At 36.2% G+C, this 23046-nt stretch overlaps 1 long non-coding RNA gene across 9 annotated transcripts in view; it reads left to right on the plus strand.

Moving 5' to 3' along the window:
• LOC105835530 overlaps window positions 1-13592 on the plus strand; it is a 286578-nt gene extending 272986 nt beyond the window's left edge. For all 9 annotated transcript variants that reach the window (XR_004965065.1, XR_004965064.1, XR_004965063.1 and 6 more), the window contains one exon: window positions 7694-13592. This is a non-coding gene — a long non-coding RNA (steroid receptor seven-up, isoforms B/C). The remainder of the gene's footprint in view (window positions 1-7693) is intronic.
• Window positions 13593-23046: the final 9454 nt, after the last annotated feature.

Below are 23046 nucleotides of genomic sequence, written 5' to 3' on the forward strand. Positions count from 1 at the left end.
AAATAGTTATATACGATACAATATACAATACAATATATAAATAATTTCTTCAATTGTATAATTGCATAATTGTTATATATACATTTGAGAAATATGTAATGCGTATGATTAGAATGCTATAAACTGTATTTTTTTTCCATGTAAAAGAAAAAAAAATGAAGATTAATTATTTCAGACTAAAACTTAACTTCGAGGTAACGTGACTTTTCAATTTTTACCTGAGCTATCGCAATGTCTAGATTCTTATCTTTTCATCAACCATCTGCCTCTGACTCGGCAGTGGCTGGCTGTGTCATGATTCTTTTTCTCCGGCGATTTCTAGTTGTTTTTAATGGCTAGAATATCTCGTGGCGGAATTTGCCTTCGCGCTGATTTCGCGACGACTGTTAATCATCCGCACGTTGGCTCGCGCGTAAAGGATTTATGCTCGCAATTTGCGCGGGGAACGCAGGACCACTCGCCGGGCATTCTCTTCTCCGCGCGCGCGCCGGAGACGAGAGAGAGAAGATCCTCGCGCGCGATTCCGCGACTCTCGCGGCGCGATAAAACGGCCGGCTTTTCTTCTGCGCCGCGAGATAGAAGCCATTAATGTAAGTCACCTGTTACAAGACGCGCGGAATTAAGCGCGGTAAATTATACGTTACATCACGTGCGCTCCGCCCGTATTCCCCGCCCGCCGTCGCGATCACGAAGAAGTTATCGAGTACGCGCGCGTACGATCGTAATGAACTTCCTTTCTCGTCCCCCTCCCCCTCGGCTCGTTATCACGGCGCGTCTCGTTGGCGAATTCCTCCGTTATCTATCAGGATCGTTCTCGCGCGTAGCCAGGCTGTGATGTGCGAGGAAACTGTTATACGAATAAGAAGAAGAAGAAATATTGTGTCAGCCTGAAAGAGAGTCTCGATGTTTGTTAACGATATCCGCTTTTCTAATGATATATGTGTGTGTATGCGCGCCCTTTTTCTCATATCTTTTTTTTTTATTCTAACTTGTATGTTTATCGCCTTAAGGATCTATTAAAGTTTAACTCGCGATATTCTCGCGATATTCGTCTTAAAATTTGACGTTTATTATTCTTTGCTAGAATGAGATGAGAACTCTGGGTTTATAATTTATTTGTTTGTTAAAGGAGTGCATTTCGATTTACTTAAAATATATAATTATATAATTTACTGCACATCGAGATGAAAGATTGACATTTTCCTAGATTTTTCTTCTGAAAATTACGCGCTTGCCGTATGTGTCAAAAATGCTTGTCTCTACTAATGGATGTAGGCTGTGTCGATTGTCAATAAGATTACTAATTACTTCATCAAATAAAACATTTAAAAATTATTAATGAAGTTTTCTGTATATTTAGATTGATAAACGGATTTAGAGAATGGTAAAAAGATTTAGAAATGTTTTATTGCTAATGATAGCATTTTAAAATAAGAAGTTGAGTTTAAAAGAAGAAATGCTTTATCTTTTAGCTCTAAATACCCTTGCATTTTTAAAAAAATTAAAAAGATAACTGTTTTAATAGAAAATTAATTAATTTTATTTGTCGAGTACATCTTTGTGCAAAGCATCGAGATATGTAACATCACGGATTACATAGATTCTTTCGCAAAGACATCTCCGAGAAAAACACTAAAAGAAATAAAATCGTGAACGAACGAGCGAGAGATGCCAAGTGACTTCGCGGGAATTCTTCCATGCCCTTCGGAAATGTCATATAGCTGTCGGGTACCGCGGAGGCAATATTTCACGCCGGTAGGTCCCCTCCTGCCCCTCTCCTTCCGATCCCCCTTCGTGACGTAGCCTCTCCCTCGCGGGCCTCACCTCCTGGCGTCACCTCCCTCGCACGTCCCCGCCACCGGTACTTTTGAAGGAGTTTTTACGGAGTCTCTCGATCTTTAATCACAGCTCGACCTTCCATTGTCAGTGACGTCACCTCTAACTCTGGGAAGGGTGCTCAGGGGATGCTTTGTGTCGGGCTGCGTTGATCCCTCTCCCGCGTCATTTGTCTCCGGATGCCTTATTTGTACGCGCATATAAAGAGTGAGTGAATGTAAGAGAGAGAGAGAGAGAGAGAGAGAGAGAGAGAGAGAGAGACGAAAAGAAGAAAAGAGAAAATCCGTGATTTTACGGATGCGGCTTCCGCGAGAGAAGAAGAGATAGAGGGTCGACATGCCCCGGAGAAGAGATTCCGCTAGCGCATATCGATATGTATATCCCGGCAAGAAACGCGTCGCGTCTTGTCGACGCGCGAGCTTTTGCTGAACGAGCGATTTTTCGCGATCTTACGTACCTTCTTCTCCTTCCCTCGATAACCTGCTCCTGTTGGGTCGGATTACAATATATACGCATCTGTAGGATTATCCCGTCGGATACAGATGCCCGATTGGTGCTCGCTTTCGTTTCGGTTCTAATATCGGGGCAATATCGCTCGTTCTTACGAATAAAATTTACTCAGAAACTACATTTATAATAGTTGATTTTTAATTATATGTTAGCCTTAATTAAATGTATGTTAATGTATATTATTATATATATCATTATATATAATGTATTAAATTTACTAAGAGTATCATAATTTCAAAAAATTAATTATTAAAGAGGCGTTTAAAGAGTTTATTAATGATAATTTTTTCTTAAATCAGAAATTATAAAAAAATAATTTTGTATTACAATGACTATCAAAAATTGAAGAATGTAAAAACACATTTTCTGCAATTTTATTAATACGTCTATAAAAATGTAAAATATTTAATTTTGCAATTTTAATTCATAATTAAGACTCGATTCATAATTGGATCGCCTTATAATGTTGTCGATAATTTGAATAATTTTATATATTTAAAAGTATAAAACGGATAAAGACTTTTTCTTTAAAATTATCTATTTAATAAATATATTTTAATTCAAATTGAGAACATTTTTAGTTTGTGAAAAATTTTATAAAGTGAGAATTACGCAATACATGCCGCGTAATTATATAATAATATACAAATGTAACAGGGCGGTTGACGACATCGAGTATCTCTCGACGAAATTGAGATTAATAAGGCAAAGAGTTGCGCTAGATCTAGCCGGTATGCGCTGGAACGATGGAACTCGAGCAGCTGACGTTAGGTTCGAGGAAGCGACAACAATGATCGCGTGACAGAAAATGACTGAAGAATATACTTGACAAAAAGAACGCGTTACGTAAAGGGAAATTTGTCGGACTGATACGCGATCTCGAATTTCACAAGAAATTTATTTGCAAGTTTCTGACACTTAACGCTACCAAAGTGACATCGATCAAGGTGTGGCCTAATCTCGTATTGTACACTCACTCTATAATCTTGCAAGTTTTTCGCGATTATTATAGATCAGATATGTACAGAGAATAATACAGTCACAGCTTACAATGCACCATAATCTAAAGTTATTTAAAACGCGTTTGAAACCTCCTACACTCATTGTCATGGAAGCTCGTACAAAAGAAGAATGTTAAAATCAGTTATCAAATCATGACGAAATAGATACTTTTCTGATATTAAAGGACTGATATCAAATTCTTTCTCATCTGCATTTCTTCAAAAAATCTGTACGCTCTTTCGACTTCGAGCGAGAGATCTCTCAATAGCCGATCAGCTTATCAATGCTAAAACATTGCGAAATCACTAATAATTGATTCAATATTGCAACGCAACTCGTGCAATATTGACAAATCGCTAGTCGAATTTCAATCAATCGAATCGTACATGCGGGGGGTCCTGAAAGGGGTGTATCCCAGTGGCAGAATGAAAGACGGCAATGGGACTCGGGGACCCTACTACTGAAGATTGGTCAATTTATGGTGATGCTCGGTCAACGAGGCGCCACAGTATTTAGCGGTTAACGCGTGCAACGAGAGAGGGAGGGAAAGAGACGAGAGACAACGCGAGGAGGAAACCAGAGACGCCACTCAACGACATTATTCGAACTGATGCGGTGAATTGGCGCTGACGACATCGCACAGAGCCAATCCGACAGTTTGTTTATTGGCCACGCGTTGGCGGATTCCTCGCGGTCTCTTTAATTGAGACCTCGTCGATCGAGGCTGATACGGGTACGCGGCGGATCGCGCTCGGATTTCGTTGATCAACATCATTGCGACAGACAGACAGACAGAGAGAGGGGGGGGGGGGAGAAAACTTTTTCGATTATTTTTACATTTAACTTGTAAGTGATAAAAGTTTTATTAGACAATTGTCACATATATATTTTTCAGATTCTGCAATCCACAAATTGATGCTTCTAATCATGTCGTATCCTCCGACAATTGTTGACACAGCGTAGAAATAAAGTAGTAAAATTTAAATAATTTTCATGAATAAATTTAACAGATATAAAATTAAAAAACCAAAGAAAGATATATTATTAAATAGAAAACGGACCACGGCTTGTTCAATTTTTTAATACATTTTCAACAATTCTTTTATCGTATATTTTAATTTTGTTTTGCACAATAATTAATTTATACTTCGCACGATAATAAAAAATTTAATTATCTCAAATAACGATAAGTAGTTTTATGGAGTAAACATTAAATCGCGCGTAAGACTTCATCAAAGTTAATCGGAGCTGATGCATCTCAGACAGGCAATGCAACTCAGACTTACATTATGATAATTGTCCGGCGGTAATGCAGTCAGATTATCATTCCACTTCCTTGCCCAAACATTTGCAAAAAAGAACATAACGATTGTTTTGCAATTCTTTATGTGGAACAGCCCTCTCATAAAAAAGATAATAATTATGCAATGATTCGATCGGCCAAAGCTGCAATTTAACGATATCTCGATAAAGTGTTTATGCGTTAGCAATTAAACACCCATTGTCGACACGAGTGTCCTCGATGCAATGTAAACGGAAAACAACACTTGTCGCCTGACAATAAGAGAATAACGACATAATAGCGAAATTATTTTTCACGCATATTTATATATTTCTTTATTCCTGCGGCGCGATTTGAATTCCTTAAGAAACACAGGCTACAGTGATTTTTTAAATCTCGTAAGAGAATTTCCTCGAGCGTTTGACAATGATATGCAAGTAGACCTTTGTATATCATTGATGTAATTCCCAGAAGTAAAAACATATTATTTAATTAAGTATATTATTAAAACTAATTTTTAAGAAAATCTTATAACAAATACGAATTAATCAATTTATCAAATAAATATAATAATAAACATTTTCCGTTTTTAATTATAAATGCAAAAAGATGTGCTTTGAGCATTTTCTTTGCCGTGATCTTTTTGTGAGTTAAATGAACCATCGATATAATACTATCAATCAGTGAAATAAAATAACCTTATTTACAATTTATTAATTTTTGCCGATATAAACAGTTATCACTATCTGTAATTATATAACAATACAAAAAATAAATATAGCATTATTTCTCTTTCCCTCAAAATTTAATTGTATATAATCATGACGTATAACGCAATAGGTAAATACAGATTCAATGGGCATTCAATGGAATATTCGCTGCGTTTACTTGTTCTAATAATTGGCAAACTTGCAGTTTCGATCGCGGACAATTTCATTCGTGGTTTCCACGTCGTCACCCCGTAGAGAACGTCGTTCGGAAATGCAAATGCAAATCCCCTTATTTCTCTGCGTACGCGTAATGGCCCATTATGCGCACGTGGGATCTACCACAAAGAAATCTGGCGGCTGCAGCGCGTTTATGCACGCGCTGCGCACTAGGATTGCGCGTAACGAAAAACTGATGAAGTCCGTTTCGAGAATTACGCAAAAAGAGTCACCAACCCTCGTTTTCCGATTGTCGACCATCCCCTATTCCGATTTATGCGTGCGGACAGCAACCCCGCGATTTCTCATTCGCACATTCGCGTCTTGCGACAGAGCAATTCTTCTTTGTCCACTACAATACGCAGCTTTTAAAAAATATGCGATGGAGCTTGCCATGTGACGAAGTAACAGATGTGATGAGCACTTCATTGTATTAATAACTCATCAAAGTAATTTTACTATTTAGAAGTGCAATAGAACAATGAAATACATTTTTTATCGTGTGTAAAAAAAATTCTGTATATGTACGCATTAAATATAAAAGCACAAAGTTTCTTTATGAGAAGTGGAGAAAGTAAAAAGTTTAACGAGAGAGAAAATAATGACAAATGATAGATTAGTTAATATTGAACTTGTAATATATATTCCCAGTAGTGCAAATATATGTTAAATATGATATAAAAAAATAAGTCTCTGTAAAAGATAATTATTTCCATGTGAAAAAAATATATAGCTGTATAATGAAAATATACGTGCAAAACTAGTTTGTTGAATAAAATTTTATTATGAATACGACTATAAAAGTTTCATTTAAGCTAAAGATAATACCGCTATTCTCGCGACACACTCGATATATTTAGGTAAACCACACGCGCCATTTCTCTCTTTTCCCGTACGAACAAAAGACTGCATTTTCCGCAAAACAATGGCGCGATTTTATGGGTAAACCGAAGTGAGCAGATGGCCACGTGATTAGTCTGACATTTGCACCGGCGGTGTTTCCGGTTGGCACGTGCATTCCAGCGTGAATCTCACTCTCGTCTGTCGGGGGTTGCAGTCTTCGTTGTAACCCGAGGGCTTTAACCCTCGTTGAAATGACGAATCACCTGTAGCACTGTCTAAGCTTGACAATAGCGATCCAAATTATTCCTTTTTTTGCGTAATAAATTAGTTGATAGAAATTTATAATCTATTATGCGATGGATTCATTAGTTCACTTGAATTAAATTTTTCTAGACTATTTATATTAACAATTTTTGTATTAATCATTAATTAACTAATTAACGACAGACCCTGCAGAATTGTATAGAATAAAATGGCTACAATCGCACATAATTTTAACGTAGCGGATTAAAACGTCATCCTTGGATTGTCATGCAAAAATATTTTTGGAAGATTGATTTTTTCCAAGCTCCGCCGTAAACTCGTAGGTCGTGTCTGATTTCTTCTTTTACTCTTTCTCTCGCCTTCTAGTCGCAATCTATCCAAGAAAAGCGTTCTCCGGCTCGCTAAGCATGCCTCAGCTAATGGGCGACGACGATAATTAGTCTGATAATAAAGCGTAGGTGCTTTCTTTGTACACGTAGATTAAACGGCAACAGTTATCGCCTTTCGCGCGTATCGAAAGAATGCGCTTCGACTAACGAGGAGAACCTTCGGAGCGGAAAAACAGATTTTCTACCGTCGGCTGGCGCTCTATTCGAACACGAGCAAGAGATTAAGGTCAAGGCGCGAAGAAATAAACTTCTTACGACATATATTTACAGGATATATTTTGATATCTGTTATCTATGTGAAACTGTTGTATTTATATTTTATTCACGCATAATCAAACTTATTCCAGCCATACCATAAATCTCAATACTTTGCGTAATAACTACCTGCTCTTCTTAACTATTTAATTATGTTTTAGAAAATTTAACAGTAACAATGCTTAAAAAAGTAGAAGAAATATACAGGAAGAAACAATTTTAAATATAACAATAATTTAAAGACAATGATATAATTAGCGGGAATGTGCTGCGTGTGTTTATCGCATAAGTTGCATCGAATTTTTAAAATTATTCAACAACGTACTTGAAAATAATTCTCTTTGCACGTCGCATCTAAACGTTTTCTCCTCGATTTTTCGTTACAGATGCCTGCGGCCTCTCGGACGTGGCGCACATCGAGTCCCTCCAGGAAAAGTCACAGTGCGCCCTGGAAGAATACTGCCGGACTCAGTATCCGAATCAACCGACGAGGTTCGGCAAGTTGCTGCTGCGACTGCCGTCGTTGCGCACGGTCTCGTCGCAGGTGATCGAACAGCTCTTCTTCGTGCGGCTGGTAGGTAAAACGCCGATCGAGACGCTCATCAGGGACATGCTGCTGAGCGGCAACAGCTTCAACTGGCCCTACATAACCACGATGTGACACTCTGTCTGGCGGCAGCTAGCTTCCGCATAATATTACACGTCGAACAGCGGTGTCGCAGCGCCCGTCGACAATCCGCGAGTCCGATTCACGTACGAGTAGACGAGAGGAATCGAGCGTGGCGAGGATGGGCGAAGCCGCGAGTCTTGAATACGCTCGGTACGAGGGCGAAGAGAACGGCGGAATGTGGGACGCGACTCAGACCACGTTTGTCGCGAGGTCGAAGGTCGGCGTGTCGTTCTTGTCAACGTCGTCATTAACCCGATTACGTATCCGCGTTGCTTTGGCGACAATATTCCTCGTCATTGATATACTTGTACTCGTGTTCCGCTAGACCGGTACTCACGACGAATTAGAATATCAGTCAGAACTTTTGTACTCTAAGTAGGCACGACTCGATGTCACAGAGAGAAAAAGGACGCTTTGACGGAAGCAAATGAAGGTGAGAAAGCTGAGAGAATCGAGCGACGTCATTAACGAAATTCGACCGAGAGTAACAGGATAATGCAGCGAGTAAGGTGGACGATGACGAGAGATTATCTTGTTCGTCGGACGAGAGGAATTTTCGGTGACATGCAGGAAAAGGTGAAAGAAAGAAAGAGAGGGATAAAGAGAAAGAGGAAAAAAGCAACAAGAAAAATATGTAATAAAGACGTTACGTTCATTCAGAAAATCGTGGAGGCGCCGAGTGGCCCGACAACGTCCAAGAACATCCACTGGGCGTTAAAGCTTGGTACTCACTAAAATGGTCGAGCGAAAGAGAGGGAGGGATTTATGCATGTAAGGAGCTTGTCAGTTGTTCCATGCGCGCGTATGTGTGTGTGCATGAGTGAAAGAGCGACAGAAAGCGAATGAACAAGTATGAAAGAGGGAGAGAGAGAGAGAGAGAGATTGAAAGAGTTATACGGGGGAAAGGGGGAGAGGGGGATAGATAGATAGATAAGCGTTTTGTTATGCGGCGAAGAATGAAATAAAGAGAAGATGGAAGGAAGAGGGAAGACGAGCGTGGCGTGAAGAAGTCATAAATTAGCATTTATAATCAACGATGAGGGGAGAGAGAGCTGGTGGATCTCCCATCGCTATCTCGAATCAATCTTCGCGTCGAGTACTCGCTATTAGTCGAGTCATGCCATGGGCCTTAGTCATTCGTCTTGACGCCTCCTCTACGGGGCTGCGTTCTCCAAGTTCATAGCCCGTGAAACATTCTTTCGGAAATATTCCTTTCGGTCGGATCCTTGACGCTCGCGCCTACATGCACATCGCAAAGCGACTAAATCCCACGACGTCACGCTTTCGTCGAATTCGTCCGTGATCTTTGTGAAGATTGTCGGTGGTAAGTTGTGATTTTATTTCGGCTTTATTTTCGCATAGCGGTCAAGTATTCTAATTCTTCGATTACGATGTAAAACTTTCTTAAAGCCACTGAAACAACTTTAATCCGTGTATATTTTCGTAAATTATTTGTGTGTCAATTGTCCCTCTTTCAGATTAGTATAAAATGCTTACTAAATCTGGAAAATTACTTTTCGCGAAGAAGATGAGAAGTAAATCTTTCTAAAATTATTAAATCTCTGCATAATCTTAATTAATACTTTATATAATAAAACAAAGACACGATAATATATTTGAGCTCTATTTAATATTAAGGAAAATTGTCATTAATAAATTGGCGAGAATTTCCTGTTTTAAAGTAAGATACTCTAATCACTGTATGTGAAAATAATTTAAACAAATTCTAATAATTTTGTATTATGCATTTTTCTTTTTTACTTCTCGTTCGTTTGCGATTTTCTTAACTATATGTTGCGATTTAATCACTTTTGTTAATCTGTTATGTTGTTTACTATATTTTGTCAAAGTCGCTCGAACATCTTGTCAAATACGTTTTTTATTTTGTTTTATTTTTAAAGGTGAATCATCTGTAAAGGCTACGGTACATGATGTTATCGAAAAGTTCGTCTATTTAAAGATAAATATATTGTACAAATTTTTATGTATAGTACTTAGATAGAAGCTAAGAGAGTCGGGCATCATCGGCACACCTGGTAATTTAGCGCGAGTCGACTTTACTGATATAAAAAGAAATTGTTTATTGTAAAAGTAGGATGTAAAACGCAAAGCGCGTTGCATTTTACGGCGTGAAGTCACGAAGGAAACTTATGAGATCGCGCGAGATAAATTGGTCTCCTTCGCGTTCGTTCGCGCGGTGGTATTTGTAACAGAATGACGTTTTTAGCGTTTAATACGATCGCGCTTACTTGTATTAGAATTACGGCGGCGTTTTCAATGTCTCATCTAACGCGACGACGATCGACGTTCTCGAGGAGAGAGTCTCGAGGAAGAAAAGCAGCAACGACGAAGCCCCACACGTGACGTTCAACTTGGATGACAATACCGCGCGATATCATATATACAGCCAATATTATGTATCTTGTAAATACGATATTTTTACCTTGGGTTACTTAAGAGTGTACGTGACGAGACCATTCGAGAGTACGATCCAACGTCTCTTTTGTATGCCAGTGCCATTGCGTGTCACATCATCGCATCACGATTAATTCTACGGCAATCACAAAATCGATCGATAGAATACTCGGGACACAGCTGACTCGAGATGATAAGTCCGACACGAGATATCCGGAAGAAACGCTGCGGTAAGGTAAGTCGTTATCTTGTTGCATTGACAAGAGAACCTCGTAAAATCCGGAAATTCGAACTTTTATTTGCGTATATGTAAACGGAATAAAGAGATGAATTAAAAAAGTTTTAATTGATATCCGAAGAAACAATTATAAGAGGTAAAATCATTCTTCATATGCACAAAGCGATATACCTTAAAAGCTATTCGAGATGATTTGAGAATATGAGAAAATTCTCAGAATTAGTGCTACATATAGTGATTTTTTCTTACCAATTAAAAATTTGAGAATTTATTTATTTTACATAAGCAAAAGGTTCATTCAAATTAGAATTTCCTGATCCGCGAGATTCTTTTGTGAGATGCTTAAATAAAGTGAATTTTTGAATTTTTGATTGTACGAAATACACCAAATTTCTGTGTTATTTCTCATAATAATACAATTTCATGTTATTGGATACTATTTCTGATTATCAGTGAGAAATAGAACTAGAAATATCAATGGGATGATTTCAGTGATTTGTTTAATTGTACAAACAATTTTTGACTCGTTACATCCCGGTATGTAATAATACACTACTAAATGCAAATATGTATCAGAAATATACAATGGAAATGCAACAATGTTTACGGATAACTACTGGAATCAAAGTTTGATAATATAAATTATTAAATGCATTGATGATTTTATATTATTTATTTTATTAAATGATATATTTTTTATTAGTTATTTTTAATTAATGTAACAGTTTTTTTACGTTTTGACTTTCTCTTAATAAATCCATTATAGTTTGCGAATTTTTAATGTTTTAAAGCAAAATTAATATAATATGGTTAATACAATGTATCAAATATTAAAAAAATTTTTTTCTTAAAATATATTTTATGAGTCTTGTTAACTAATTTATTTAGCAAGACTAATAAGTAGCAAACAAAAAAGCAATTCTGGATCTTTGACTTGAAGAATATTTTAATTTCGGATGTAACGAGTCAAGATTGATTTATAGGGTATATTGAGATATATTTTTGATTAAAATATGAAAAATATTCAATATTCTTGTCACTGGGTCTCCGACAGATAAGAATACAGTAATTGCGAATTGATTATGCACACGCAAAATGTGTGTGTGTGTGTGTGTGTGTGTGTGTGTGTGTGTGTGTGTGTGTGTGTGTGTGTGTGTGTGTGTGTGTGTGTGTGTGTGTGTGTGTTTATGCGTACAGAAAAATTTGGAGAGAAAAAGAAAGCGAGCACGAGAGTGAGCGAGAGAGCGAGATCGCAAAATAATGTGATAATACGTATGTCAAAATTGAAATCCGATTTTTCGAAACGGTGCTTTTTCTATCTTATAAATATTGTACAAATATATTGTATACACAACAACAGCACAACGGACTCGGCGCGTTGTACAGGGTTGTTTAATGATATTAAGAGAAGATATTTGAATACTACGTTATAGTAAATGTGGCAATGTCGAGCTAGTTACTTAGTGGAGCACTTTTTTAGGGGTATATGGGATATTTCTAATATGTTTAAGCAGCGGTCGTTCCTTAAAGGAAATTCTGCGATTGAGTTACCTCGAACGGGATCCAACTGATTATACTTTGGCTGGACTGCTCGTGAATATGAGTCCCGCATTATCAGAACTAGTGTATTTTTTTTCAATTTTTGCAAAATAGATACATGATTTCTCGCGGATATGCTGTTTCTCTTTGTCTCAAGTTTTATCATGAAATTTTTAGGTATACGTAAATAAAATATCACTTTATCTCTTTATCCTTAATTTATGAACAATCTATGAAATAAATTGATTAAATTATATTTATAAATTATATGCCATTTTTTCTTCTAAAAATAAGAGGCTTATTACATGCGATAAGGAAGCATCGGATCAGGAAAACGTCAATCACTACCATACATCGAGTACTTAAACGCTTAAAGGAGTGATAATTTCTGTACATTCTATGTTTGTCTATTTCATCTTCGCTCGTTTAGCAACTTCGGAAAGTGATAGTGATTGCCAGAATGTGGAAGGAATCGACAATGATCAGCTAAACCACAGCTATTGGATGGAACAGTGTTATTTCTCTCATTTCAGGAAACGAAAGAAAAAACTTAAGTAAAAATAATCTAATATTGTAATTGTACTGTAAAATAAGTTTTGTGTTTCTATACATATGTAAGGATAAGATACAAAACTTAATATTATTCATTCTAATTGTTAAAATTATAAAGAAAATTGGCAGTTTTACTTTTTATGTAGAATTTATAATTTATTTTATATTGTAATGTAGTTTTATACATATATATTTCTGTGTACAAAAAGAGTCTAATGTTACATGTTGCTCCTAGCGTTTATTTAAAATCTAGTACATGCGATGGACATTGATTTTTAATACTTTTCACTGTTCCATCCAAAAACTGAAATATAATGATCTAACGTATATAAGGTCTAACGTATGCATCTCTGTCGATAGATTTTCATAGCGTTCCCGCGATGTGGATCCTTCTCGAGGTGCTCGCACGATGATACGATTGCTCACGAAACTCAAAAATGTATTATACCGATAAACGAATACGTGTGTAGGTACGTCAGGGCGCGAGAGAGTGACGTTCTTATACCTAGTTATGTATAAAGTCGTGAAAACTTTTGTATAAAAGACGTGTAAATAATTAATATATAAATATAAATAAAGAATATAAATATGAATGCATATAAATATATAAATATGAAAATATATGAACATATATATAAATGAATTGCAAAGAAAAATATAAATATATATATAAATATATATATAAAATGGATCTATATATTGTATCGTAGCGTCGTGTAGAACATCGCTGCGACGAATAATAAAAGCATTATTGATGATGATGTAACCAGTTTCGAGTGCATAACGACGATATGTACGGAGTTGTAGATGTAACGCGACTGGTCTTTTTTGCAGATGTTATAATAAGAAAATATCACGTTACAAAGTATAACCAGTGTACTGATTATTTCAACCCTTGCGCAGCGTTTATGAGGTCGCAAACTTTGAATCCATAATTTTTTTCACGCGTGCTATTAAAGCCACACATCAAATCGCGCACACATCAAATAATGCATAAAACGCGTAGTCATAAAATTATCATACTATTACATTTTATAGTAAATTTAATTCTTCAATGTTTTTAAGCCTTACGATTGCTTCTTTACATATGATTTGTTTAATTATTCTGTTTTGAAATTTACAACTCTTTTCATTCATTATTTTATAACTTGCGTAACATTATTTTTCTCTGTAATTTCATGATAATTTAGTTTAAAAATGTGATTAGTATTTACTTATTTCAATAGATTTGCGAGGGATTATCTTAGGATGAAAAATATTGTGTGTGTGATTAGATTCAAATATAAATATTAAATTAAAATGATTAGAATGTATATAGATAACAATCCATACACAAGTTAATAAGTCAATATTTTACGTAAAATTTTCATCACTATTACAAAAAATTGTTTTTTTGCTAATGGATGAAAGCTTGTAAAAAATTAATTTATCATTATCTTGCAATAAAATATGGGCAAATTTGTACTAAAAAAACAATCCATATATTTTCAGTTTAAAATTTACCAAACCATTAGCCATTACTTTTTCGTTTAATTAATCTTAAAATTGCTCTGAATATATTTTTGAAATAAAAATTGTCTCCTCTCTTACGGAAAGCATGGTGAAAAATTAAACATAAAATTCCGGAAGAAAGGAAGGAAAAGAAACGAGAAGAGGACCATGATCCGGAAAGCAAAAATGCGGTGGAGAAAAGGGCAGCGGAAAAGAGAAAAGGGGAAAGAAACGAAGTGTTTTAGCCGGCGAGAGGCCGCGGGGTCGCGATCGCAGACAGAAGCATCGCCGTCACGTCGGCCAGAAATCACTCGCGCGCGGGCCCGGGGAAAATTCGCTCGCCAATTGTTTATATTGAAATACGCTCGTGCAGGAATGCACCCCGAGCACCGGAGAGTACGCCGATGTAGCTCGCGCACGCCTCTTTCAGCAACGAGCGAGGCGAGGGAACAAGAGGATACACCGCGAGGTATTCGAAAAAGAAATCGAGGCCGCACGTCGTAGTTTCCTTTTCCACTCGCGGAACCCTCGCCTCCTCGTTCGTGCGCGATACGCGCCGATGAAAGCGGACGATTCTTATTTCGGGACAGAATTCTCACGCGATCTTTCGAACATCCGCAGCATCGTATTTGAGACACACAGTCTGCATTTTATCGATTGCTCGGTCAAGAGTAAGTAACATTACACGGAATAAAATAAAATAAAATAAATTACGTTCAATATTAAATAAAGCGCGATTGTGAACTAAGAGAATTTTCTGTTAAAATTAACCCTTGAAATTATGATAGTCATAGACTTCGAAGAATTGTATTACACGTTTAGCAAAATGTAGCAAAATTTAGTTAAATTTGATAAAATTTTACCAAAATTATAGTAAAAATCTTATTCATATTGTTCCTCGATTATGACTTCAAAGCTAAATTCTCTCCATGTTATAATTTTGGAACGCAAAAGAATGATGCTCTTTAGTAGAAATTTTTATGGGATAGATAATAAAATATATTCAAAAATCTTCGACAATATTATACAATTTTAGAAAAATTAAATTAAATTTTACTAAATTAACGTTCAAATTTCCATTTCCGAAAATAGACCGGACGATAGTTTTGGAAGCAGAAATTGCCGACTGGGAAACATGTGTCTTTCTCACATTCGTGACACGTGGAGGCGGATAACGAATGACGTCAAGTACTACATATTTACAACGTTCGCGCGCATTGAGGATCGACGACAAATCAAGGCGGTTCGAGCTACCGTGGACGATCCCGTCGATTCTGAAACGTTGTTTCCACGCGGAGAGACGTCCTCTCACGATCTACGAAGGCACATACATAAATTTCAGATAAATCACGGAACAGAAACGACTCGAGTTCTCGCCGAAGTGCATGCACAGAAAGACAAAAAACGATAGCTCGGATCTTAAAAAGGTGCACCGGTAATGCAATGATGTGTTCCCGTCGAATGCTTAGAATTTCGATAAATCTAGGTGGTTGAGTGCGAACGAGACATAATCGAAGAGCCATGTGGAAGAGAACAATGTTTCCAATAAGGACATGTAAAATAAGACCCTTTTCACAAAAGGATACAGTTAATAACATACAGACTTTTCTTGTGCAAAAAATTATTGTCTCGTAATAAAATATCTGGCCAAAAGATAGAAATGTATAAGACGCAAAATTTTTAATTATCGCATTGTTAAACTCGTACAGAATAATTAAGAGAAATTTGTTGACATATAGTTGAAAGAAATTTGTAATTAATTGAGTCTTATCTAATGATATTCCTAGATATACAATTTTTGTAAATAATGTATTTATTTATGAATAATCAGTGTTCATTGTTTCTCTATTTCGAGTTGCCTAGAGAAAAAGAATTTAAAAGCCAGCGATAAGAGCGGACATCGTTTGGGAACGCGTTGCTGGTTTGGCACGTTTCCAGAAGGCACGCTTCTCTCGTACCCGTAAACAAAGCGCTCTTGACAGGCACGGGGTACTTTCCATGCAGGGGGCATCTTGAATCGAAATTAATCGTTCCGCTCTCTAGACACAAGATATATTCGCGACGTTTGCGAGTGAATTATTACGGGACCCGCGTGTCCTTTCCGCGTGAAGTTCTGAGGGTACCATCGAATCGTCACTGATGACACACTGGTGTCGGGAATTAGATTTAATTCTAACGCGTATTAGATTTAATTCTAACGATACAAAATTCCATAAAAAGGAACAGAATACTTCGTATACTTATAAGAAAAGGAGATGAGTTTCCTAAAAAAATAATCCTGTAGATTCCGTAAAGTTTCACAATAATGTTTCTGTAAAATTCTTGTGTGCAATAAATTACCATTATAAAGATTAACCGATTTTAAATATTTGGTTGCAAGTGCGAAAATTTCTTTTTTTGTATACGATATAAAAATGTTGGATTTATTTAAATTGTTGATAATAATAATATACATTTTTTTCGATTTTGTTAAAATGTATGTATAATAATCATAAGAATTCTAGTACTAAACCTTTTTAACTACAATTTACAAATATATATTATTATATTATATTATTATAGAAAAATTGTTATGTCTCATATTTTTTTTTGTATAGTGCATATTGCAAAAATTATGGTATTGTTAATAAGTGAGCGTAAGGTATTTCCACTTTGTTAACCTCTTGTTAACCTCTAATAGCGTTCAAAAGGAAAAGTGTTCTTCGATAAGACCCGTTTTACTTCATTGAACAAGAAAATGTTGCGTCTACGAGGCCTCGATCTCGCTAATCATGTGATTATAAGGAACGGCGATTAATCGCGGAAATGCAGAAGATCCGCTCTGATTAGGCACGCGCGAGTTTTTAATACCCAATACCCTCATAGCCGATGATTTGTGTGCCACGTCGAACAGAATGCTTCATTCAGAATCCGTTCTCATCGCGCTCGTTATCAAAGCGCGACGAGATAAAATCCCGCTCCGCGCGCAGTCAGCTTCGAAATTATGTTTCTTCATCTTCAATCTTGGAGCAAAATATGTCCCGTTGAATATGCGCGTATCGTTGTGAAACGATCCGCTTTCCAAGAATAATCACTTTCAAAATAACACAGTGACACTAACAGAGAAAAACTTACATAAATTTACACTTAATACATTCGAGCACATTATCTGTACAGTTTGAAAGAATAATAGAGCTCCTCAAGTCTTTCAAATTCTTTTACATTTTAACTGAAAGATTTAACCTAACATTACAAATGTTAATAATTAAAACTTCAACGAAAACTATTAGAGATACATCGATAAAAGATAAAAATTCAAAATAATTTGTCAGAAAAGAGGGACGCTTATGGGAATCGAGCAATTTCAAAAAACAGGAAGCTACTCCAAGGTGAGTGCCGATCAGCTTCGGGGATGGCGAAAACTCTAAAAGGGTGGAAGGAAGGGGCGCGCGCGCAAGAGGATGCTGCCGAGATTTGGTACGGTTCCAGCAACGGCCGTGTTCGCTATATATTCCGTTTTATCGTTTCCCTCGCGAGAAGACCAGAGCAGAGAGGGGGGAGGGGGAAGAGAGAAGGAGAGATACGGTCAACCCCGGCGATAACCCCGGTGTCTGACCTTATTATATCTCGCGGCGCGGCGGAGAGCTCCTCCTCGACGATATAATTTTAACAGCGGCGCCCCCGGTGCACGCCTCGCTCGCCCATTTCTCTCGCCGTGGCCACCGAAAGAGCAAGAGAGCGGAGAGCCTTTCTAGCACGAGAGATAATGGATTTCCTGGAAACCGCGGTAGCACCCGCGCCGACCGGTGCATCCGACGGGACAATCGAGGCCACGAGTCAATGAATTTTCCCCATGAATGAAACCGCGCGCCGGCCGGCCGGGGCACGTTAACATTAACGCAATTGCGCCCTATCGTCTCGCGTCACCCGCGACGACGCGAAAGCGCTCGAACGACGAGATCGCGCTCTTTTTCTCGCGCGATTTTTCCGTAACTCCCCCGGGCGCTCATTTGTATTCGATCGCAGACGACAGATATACAGGAAATGCGCGACAAGTTTGCCGTGTCGTCACGAACAGTTTACGAGGATAAAACATATGCTAATCGTGCAAGTATGATTCATGCAATCAAAGTGGAATAAAAGTTTTTAAATAAATTAACTTAATTTTACAGATAAAAGGCGAATACATAAAAATTGCAGCATACGATACAGAATTTTACACTATGTCTTGTAATAAAGAAATATTTGTTGACTGTGATATGACAAGACATAATTAGAAATAAAAAATTATAGAAAGGTTAAAATATCTAAATGTAACAGTCTTCAAATCTATATTATCTATTCTAATTATCTAACCGCCTTAATGCTTTAAGCAGACGTTCTATTTTTTTTATATCTAAACATATAAAATTCTTTTCTTATTAAAAAAGAAAAATATTACACGATATTTGCTTCCTAAAGATGAAGATATGCTCTCTTGTTTCGTGATATTTGATAAAAAGCTCAGATGTCTTAAAACATAGAAATAATTTAACGTTTTTGCGTAATAAGCATTTAATTGAAACACTTGTCTGATTTAATAGAACCGCATGCATTCTTTAAAAGCAGTTTTTTAATATTTTTATTGAAATAGATAAAGTTCAATGTTAAGAAAGTGGATCTACTGTCTGAAATTTCGCTCATCGATTATTTGTATTTCTATTAGTTGGCATAATAAGGGTTTTATTGTATTCATATTTGAAAAAAAAGAAAAAAGAAGCTGTTCTAATTTCTATCTAATGTACTGTTAAGTAAAATGAGAGCACAATTCTACGAACGTATATGAATTAAATATGGATTTACGCGTCTCTCTCTCAGTGGCAATCAACGACTTTATCGATCAAGAGATGTATAGTTTCCGCGTATTGCGAAAATGAAGATCTATGGATCTAAATCGATTCTACGAATTTACGTATTAAGATACGCGGTCGTAAAGCGAGATACGCTCGTCACTGTAACGGAGTATTGTCGGTGTGGGCATAGCGTGATCCAATATTGCATCACTAGTAATGCGAAGTAAACAGCCGTTTTTACGTATTCCATCTAATCGGTTTAAGATAACAAATGCTGAAAACAGCGATTACGGTGCATCATTTTTAATTGGACATATTGCCGCAGCCGGAAAATCCGTTCCCATAAAAATCGTGAAAAGAGTTTATCCGTTCAGTAATTTAAGTTTAATAAAATCAAGAAAGCAAACTTAAAAATATTGTGCAATAAAAAATACAAAAGATAACTAAAAAAGTAATTATAGCGTAATACATAACGAAAAAATATTTGTGACTCTACTTTTTGAGATTTCTATAGAAGAGAGAAATATATATATTTGAATGTATATAATAGAAAATAAATATTACAATAGATATTTATATATTAAAAATTAAATAATATAAAACTACTTTTGTTACACTTATTTTAAGTGTGTGAAATGAATTTTTCCGCAAATCAAGAGCAAGAACAGCAACATTGTATTTATTTATAGTGATAATTTCTGTAATTTTGATATAATCGTGTATTTTTCAATTTAAAAAAATATAGAAATATAAAATCTATATTTTAAAATAAAATCTAAATAACAAGAGTAAAATATATTTTTAAAAAATATTTGTTAAAAAATAATACGCATTAGAATGAAGATTATTCTGTCCGCAATTGATATGGTAAAGGCTTAACAAGAATATCCGCGGTACCTACTCCCGCACAGGGATCAAAGGAATCAAAAGGAAGTCTACCGGGGAACCGCGGCCGCTGCCTTCCGTTTCTTGATGGAGTAATATGCGTTTGTTATGTTTCAATTGCCGTTTTGTCACCCACGCATCCACGGTTCTCCTCGGGCTCACTATGTTTATTGAATCATCGTTTATTTGATCATCCGCTGATTTATTTAAAATTGCTTTTAAAAGACACGTCTGCTCTTTGATAATTTCAATGAATCCCAAAATGGTAAATATTATTAGAATAATTTTAGTGAAATTAGACCACGTATTTTCTTATCAATAGTATAAAAAATAAAATCATCAAAATTATGTTGCTTTTTTATATTATTTAATGCATACGTAACTGCAATAAATGTGTTGTATATTCAACCTTAACAATTCTTTTGTAGTTGTAATATAAAATATTAAAAAATTCTTGATTCCCAAAACCTGTTGCATATATAAATGATAATAATTAGGTATTCGTTAATCTATGTTATAATTTTATTTATTATATACAATAATAATTATATATAATAAGCAAAACCAATAATTCAGAATTAATATTATTTTAGTTTTAATTGTGATGTATAAAAATTAACAATCAATATATACATAATAAATAGATTTAGACGAACACACACACACACACACACACACACACACACACACACAAACAGACAGACACATGCACGCACGCATGCATATATGCGCGTATGCACGTATGCACGTTTTAACACTTTAGATATATTTTGCACTTATATAAAACTGGATGTTATTGCCCTAGATAAAAGTGTATCATGATAACTGATTTCGTAATGTTGTGATTAAATGGAAACCGCAGGCAACAGCGGAAATAGCCATAGAATTTAAAATAGTGCAAATCGGACGATCGCATTGCCGCGAGATCGTAACAACGCAAATTTAAAGCTCCTCGCAAGAGATCGCAAAATAATCATCACAGTAACGGAACGATTGCAAATTATAGCCGATGCGGTAAGTTAATATCCGCAACGTTGCACAGAGGAACGATAATTTCCTTTAAGGACGTATGATGGAGGGCGTAGCATGTGTTTTCGATTCTCCATCGATCGTTCATCGATTGAGCGAAAAGTATCGGCGGTGAGGATGCCGGAGGATGCCGTTGCGTAACTCCTGAGAAATAAATTGCACGAGTAGGAATCGATCGCGCCGACCTCGATTAACCCTTTAACTACGCGTGCGAGTGAGTCGTATCCAAATCTCTTTGCGTTCGCCAAAGTCATTTTTCACGAAATTCTAAACGGATTTCCCGTAAAGCATTTTTTAAAATATTAATATGATAAATGTTTCATCATATGCATCATTAGATATTAAATACATTATTTTGAGTCAATAACACTCCGCTAAAATTAGAGTTTTTGCAAGTTCAAAGATATGCCCAGCCTCTCACTTCCATAGAATCTTTAAATGAAAGTTAAATTTAAGGGTTTTTAGCTTTTCAATTCTAACGATACTTACAATTATTAAATCCTCTTTTTTTTATTTTTGAAACGTTTTAATAGTTACCCGTATTTATCAACTAATAAAAGATTAATAATTCCATCTAAAATTCCATATTAAAATTATAAAATTTACTAAATTTTTTCCACATTTATTTTGTTATGTCAAATGCTATGAGCAATTAAATATAAAAATGGTCAATGAATAATTTTGTTCTAATAATCCACTATTTTATTTTTCATGTTAGTAACTCTGCATTTTAATTTTATATTTTCTCATTCTCTTAGTATTAAAATTACTATACTGTTATACTAGATTCCTATTCATCTTCTATATAAATAAAAATGAAATAAAAATGTAAATGTTTGTTCGTCACCTAAGATCTCCGTAAGTTTTTCACCGATTGCTTTGAAATTTTGACACAACGTTGCATTCGTAACCGAGAGTATTCTTATGGGATCTGATTTTGGAAATACCGTGTGTTTTAAAAATGATGGCCATAATTTAAGTGTAAAAAATAGTTTTTCATTAATATTATTGAAATTTTGACAGATTGAGACGGGGAGAGACGGGGAGAGACCGGGAGAGACGGGTAGAGATAGGGAGAGACGGGGAGAGACGGGGAGAGACCGGGAGAGACGGGGAGAGACCGGGAGAGACGGGGAGAGACCGGGAGAGACCGGGAGAGACGGGGAGAGACGGGGAGAGACCGGGAGAGACGAGTAGAGACGAGTAGAGATAGGGAGAGACGGGGAAAGACCGGGAGAGACGAGTAGAGACGGGAAGAGACGGGGAGAGACCAGGAGAGACGGGGAGAGACCGGGAGAGACGGGGAGAGACGGGTAGAGACCGGGAGACACGGGTAGAAACCGGAAGAGACGGGGAGAGACCGGGAGAGACGGGAGAGACCGGGAGAAGCAGAATGTTTCTATTGTGTTTAAATTAAGGTAACAAGAAAAATAAAGATGGCTGTTATTTTATTGAAAAAAAGGAACTTATTTAAAACAATCTTTTGAATGGATTTCTAAATCCATGACAGCTTTTAGAAAAAAAGTTAGAAGTATGTGAATAAATGAATATTAGATTTATTAAAAATAGATAAATGCTTATTCAAAAATAAAATAAAAAGAGCAACAGTAAAGCAAGGCTCTTGAAAGTTAAATAACAAAAGCAAAGAAAATTTGAAAAAAACGTAGCATAAGAATAGAGAGCCACAGCAACGCGTGGCAGGGCATAGCTAATATTATTAATAAAAATTCAGTTTCCTAGATTTGCGAATTCTAATTTATTATATCTTCGAGTGTTTAAATGACACTTTGGAGAGAGAAAGAGAGAGTCTATCCAATGATATATTTGCTGAAGCTTTTATGTATCATTGAACGTAAGTTACTAAGCACAGGCCGGGATCTGAGTAACGAACTAATACACAAAGAGCATAATTTTCATCTCCCGAGCTCTCAATTAAGCCGGCGGTTATAAGCGTACGTATGAATCATGCGAGAATCGGAATGCCAAATCGAGCGATTGTCATAGCTCGTTTAGAATCCACCGAGACTTTTAGCCTGGGCTTAATTAACGAGGTCGATGAAAGAGAACCAACACTAATAAATGCTGGAACGCTAATAATTCCCGTTCTAA

The sequence above is a fragment of the Monomorium pharaonis genome, chromosome 11 (genome assembly GCF_013373865.1).
Source record: "Monomorium pharaonis isolate MP-MQ-018 chromosome 11, ASM1337386v2, whole genome shotgun sequence".
Classification (NCBI taxonomy): domain Eukaryota; kingdom Metazoa; phylum Arthropoda; class Insecta; order Hymenoptera; family Formicidae; genus Monomorium; species Monomorium pharaonis.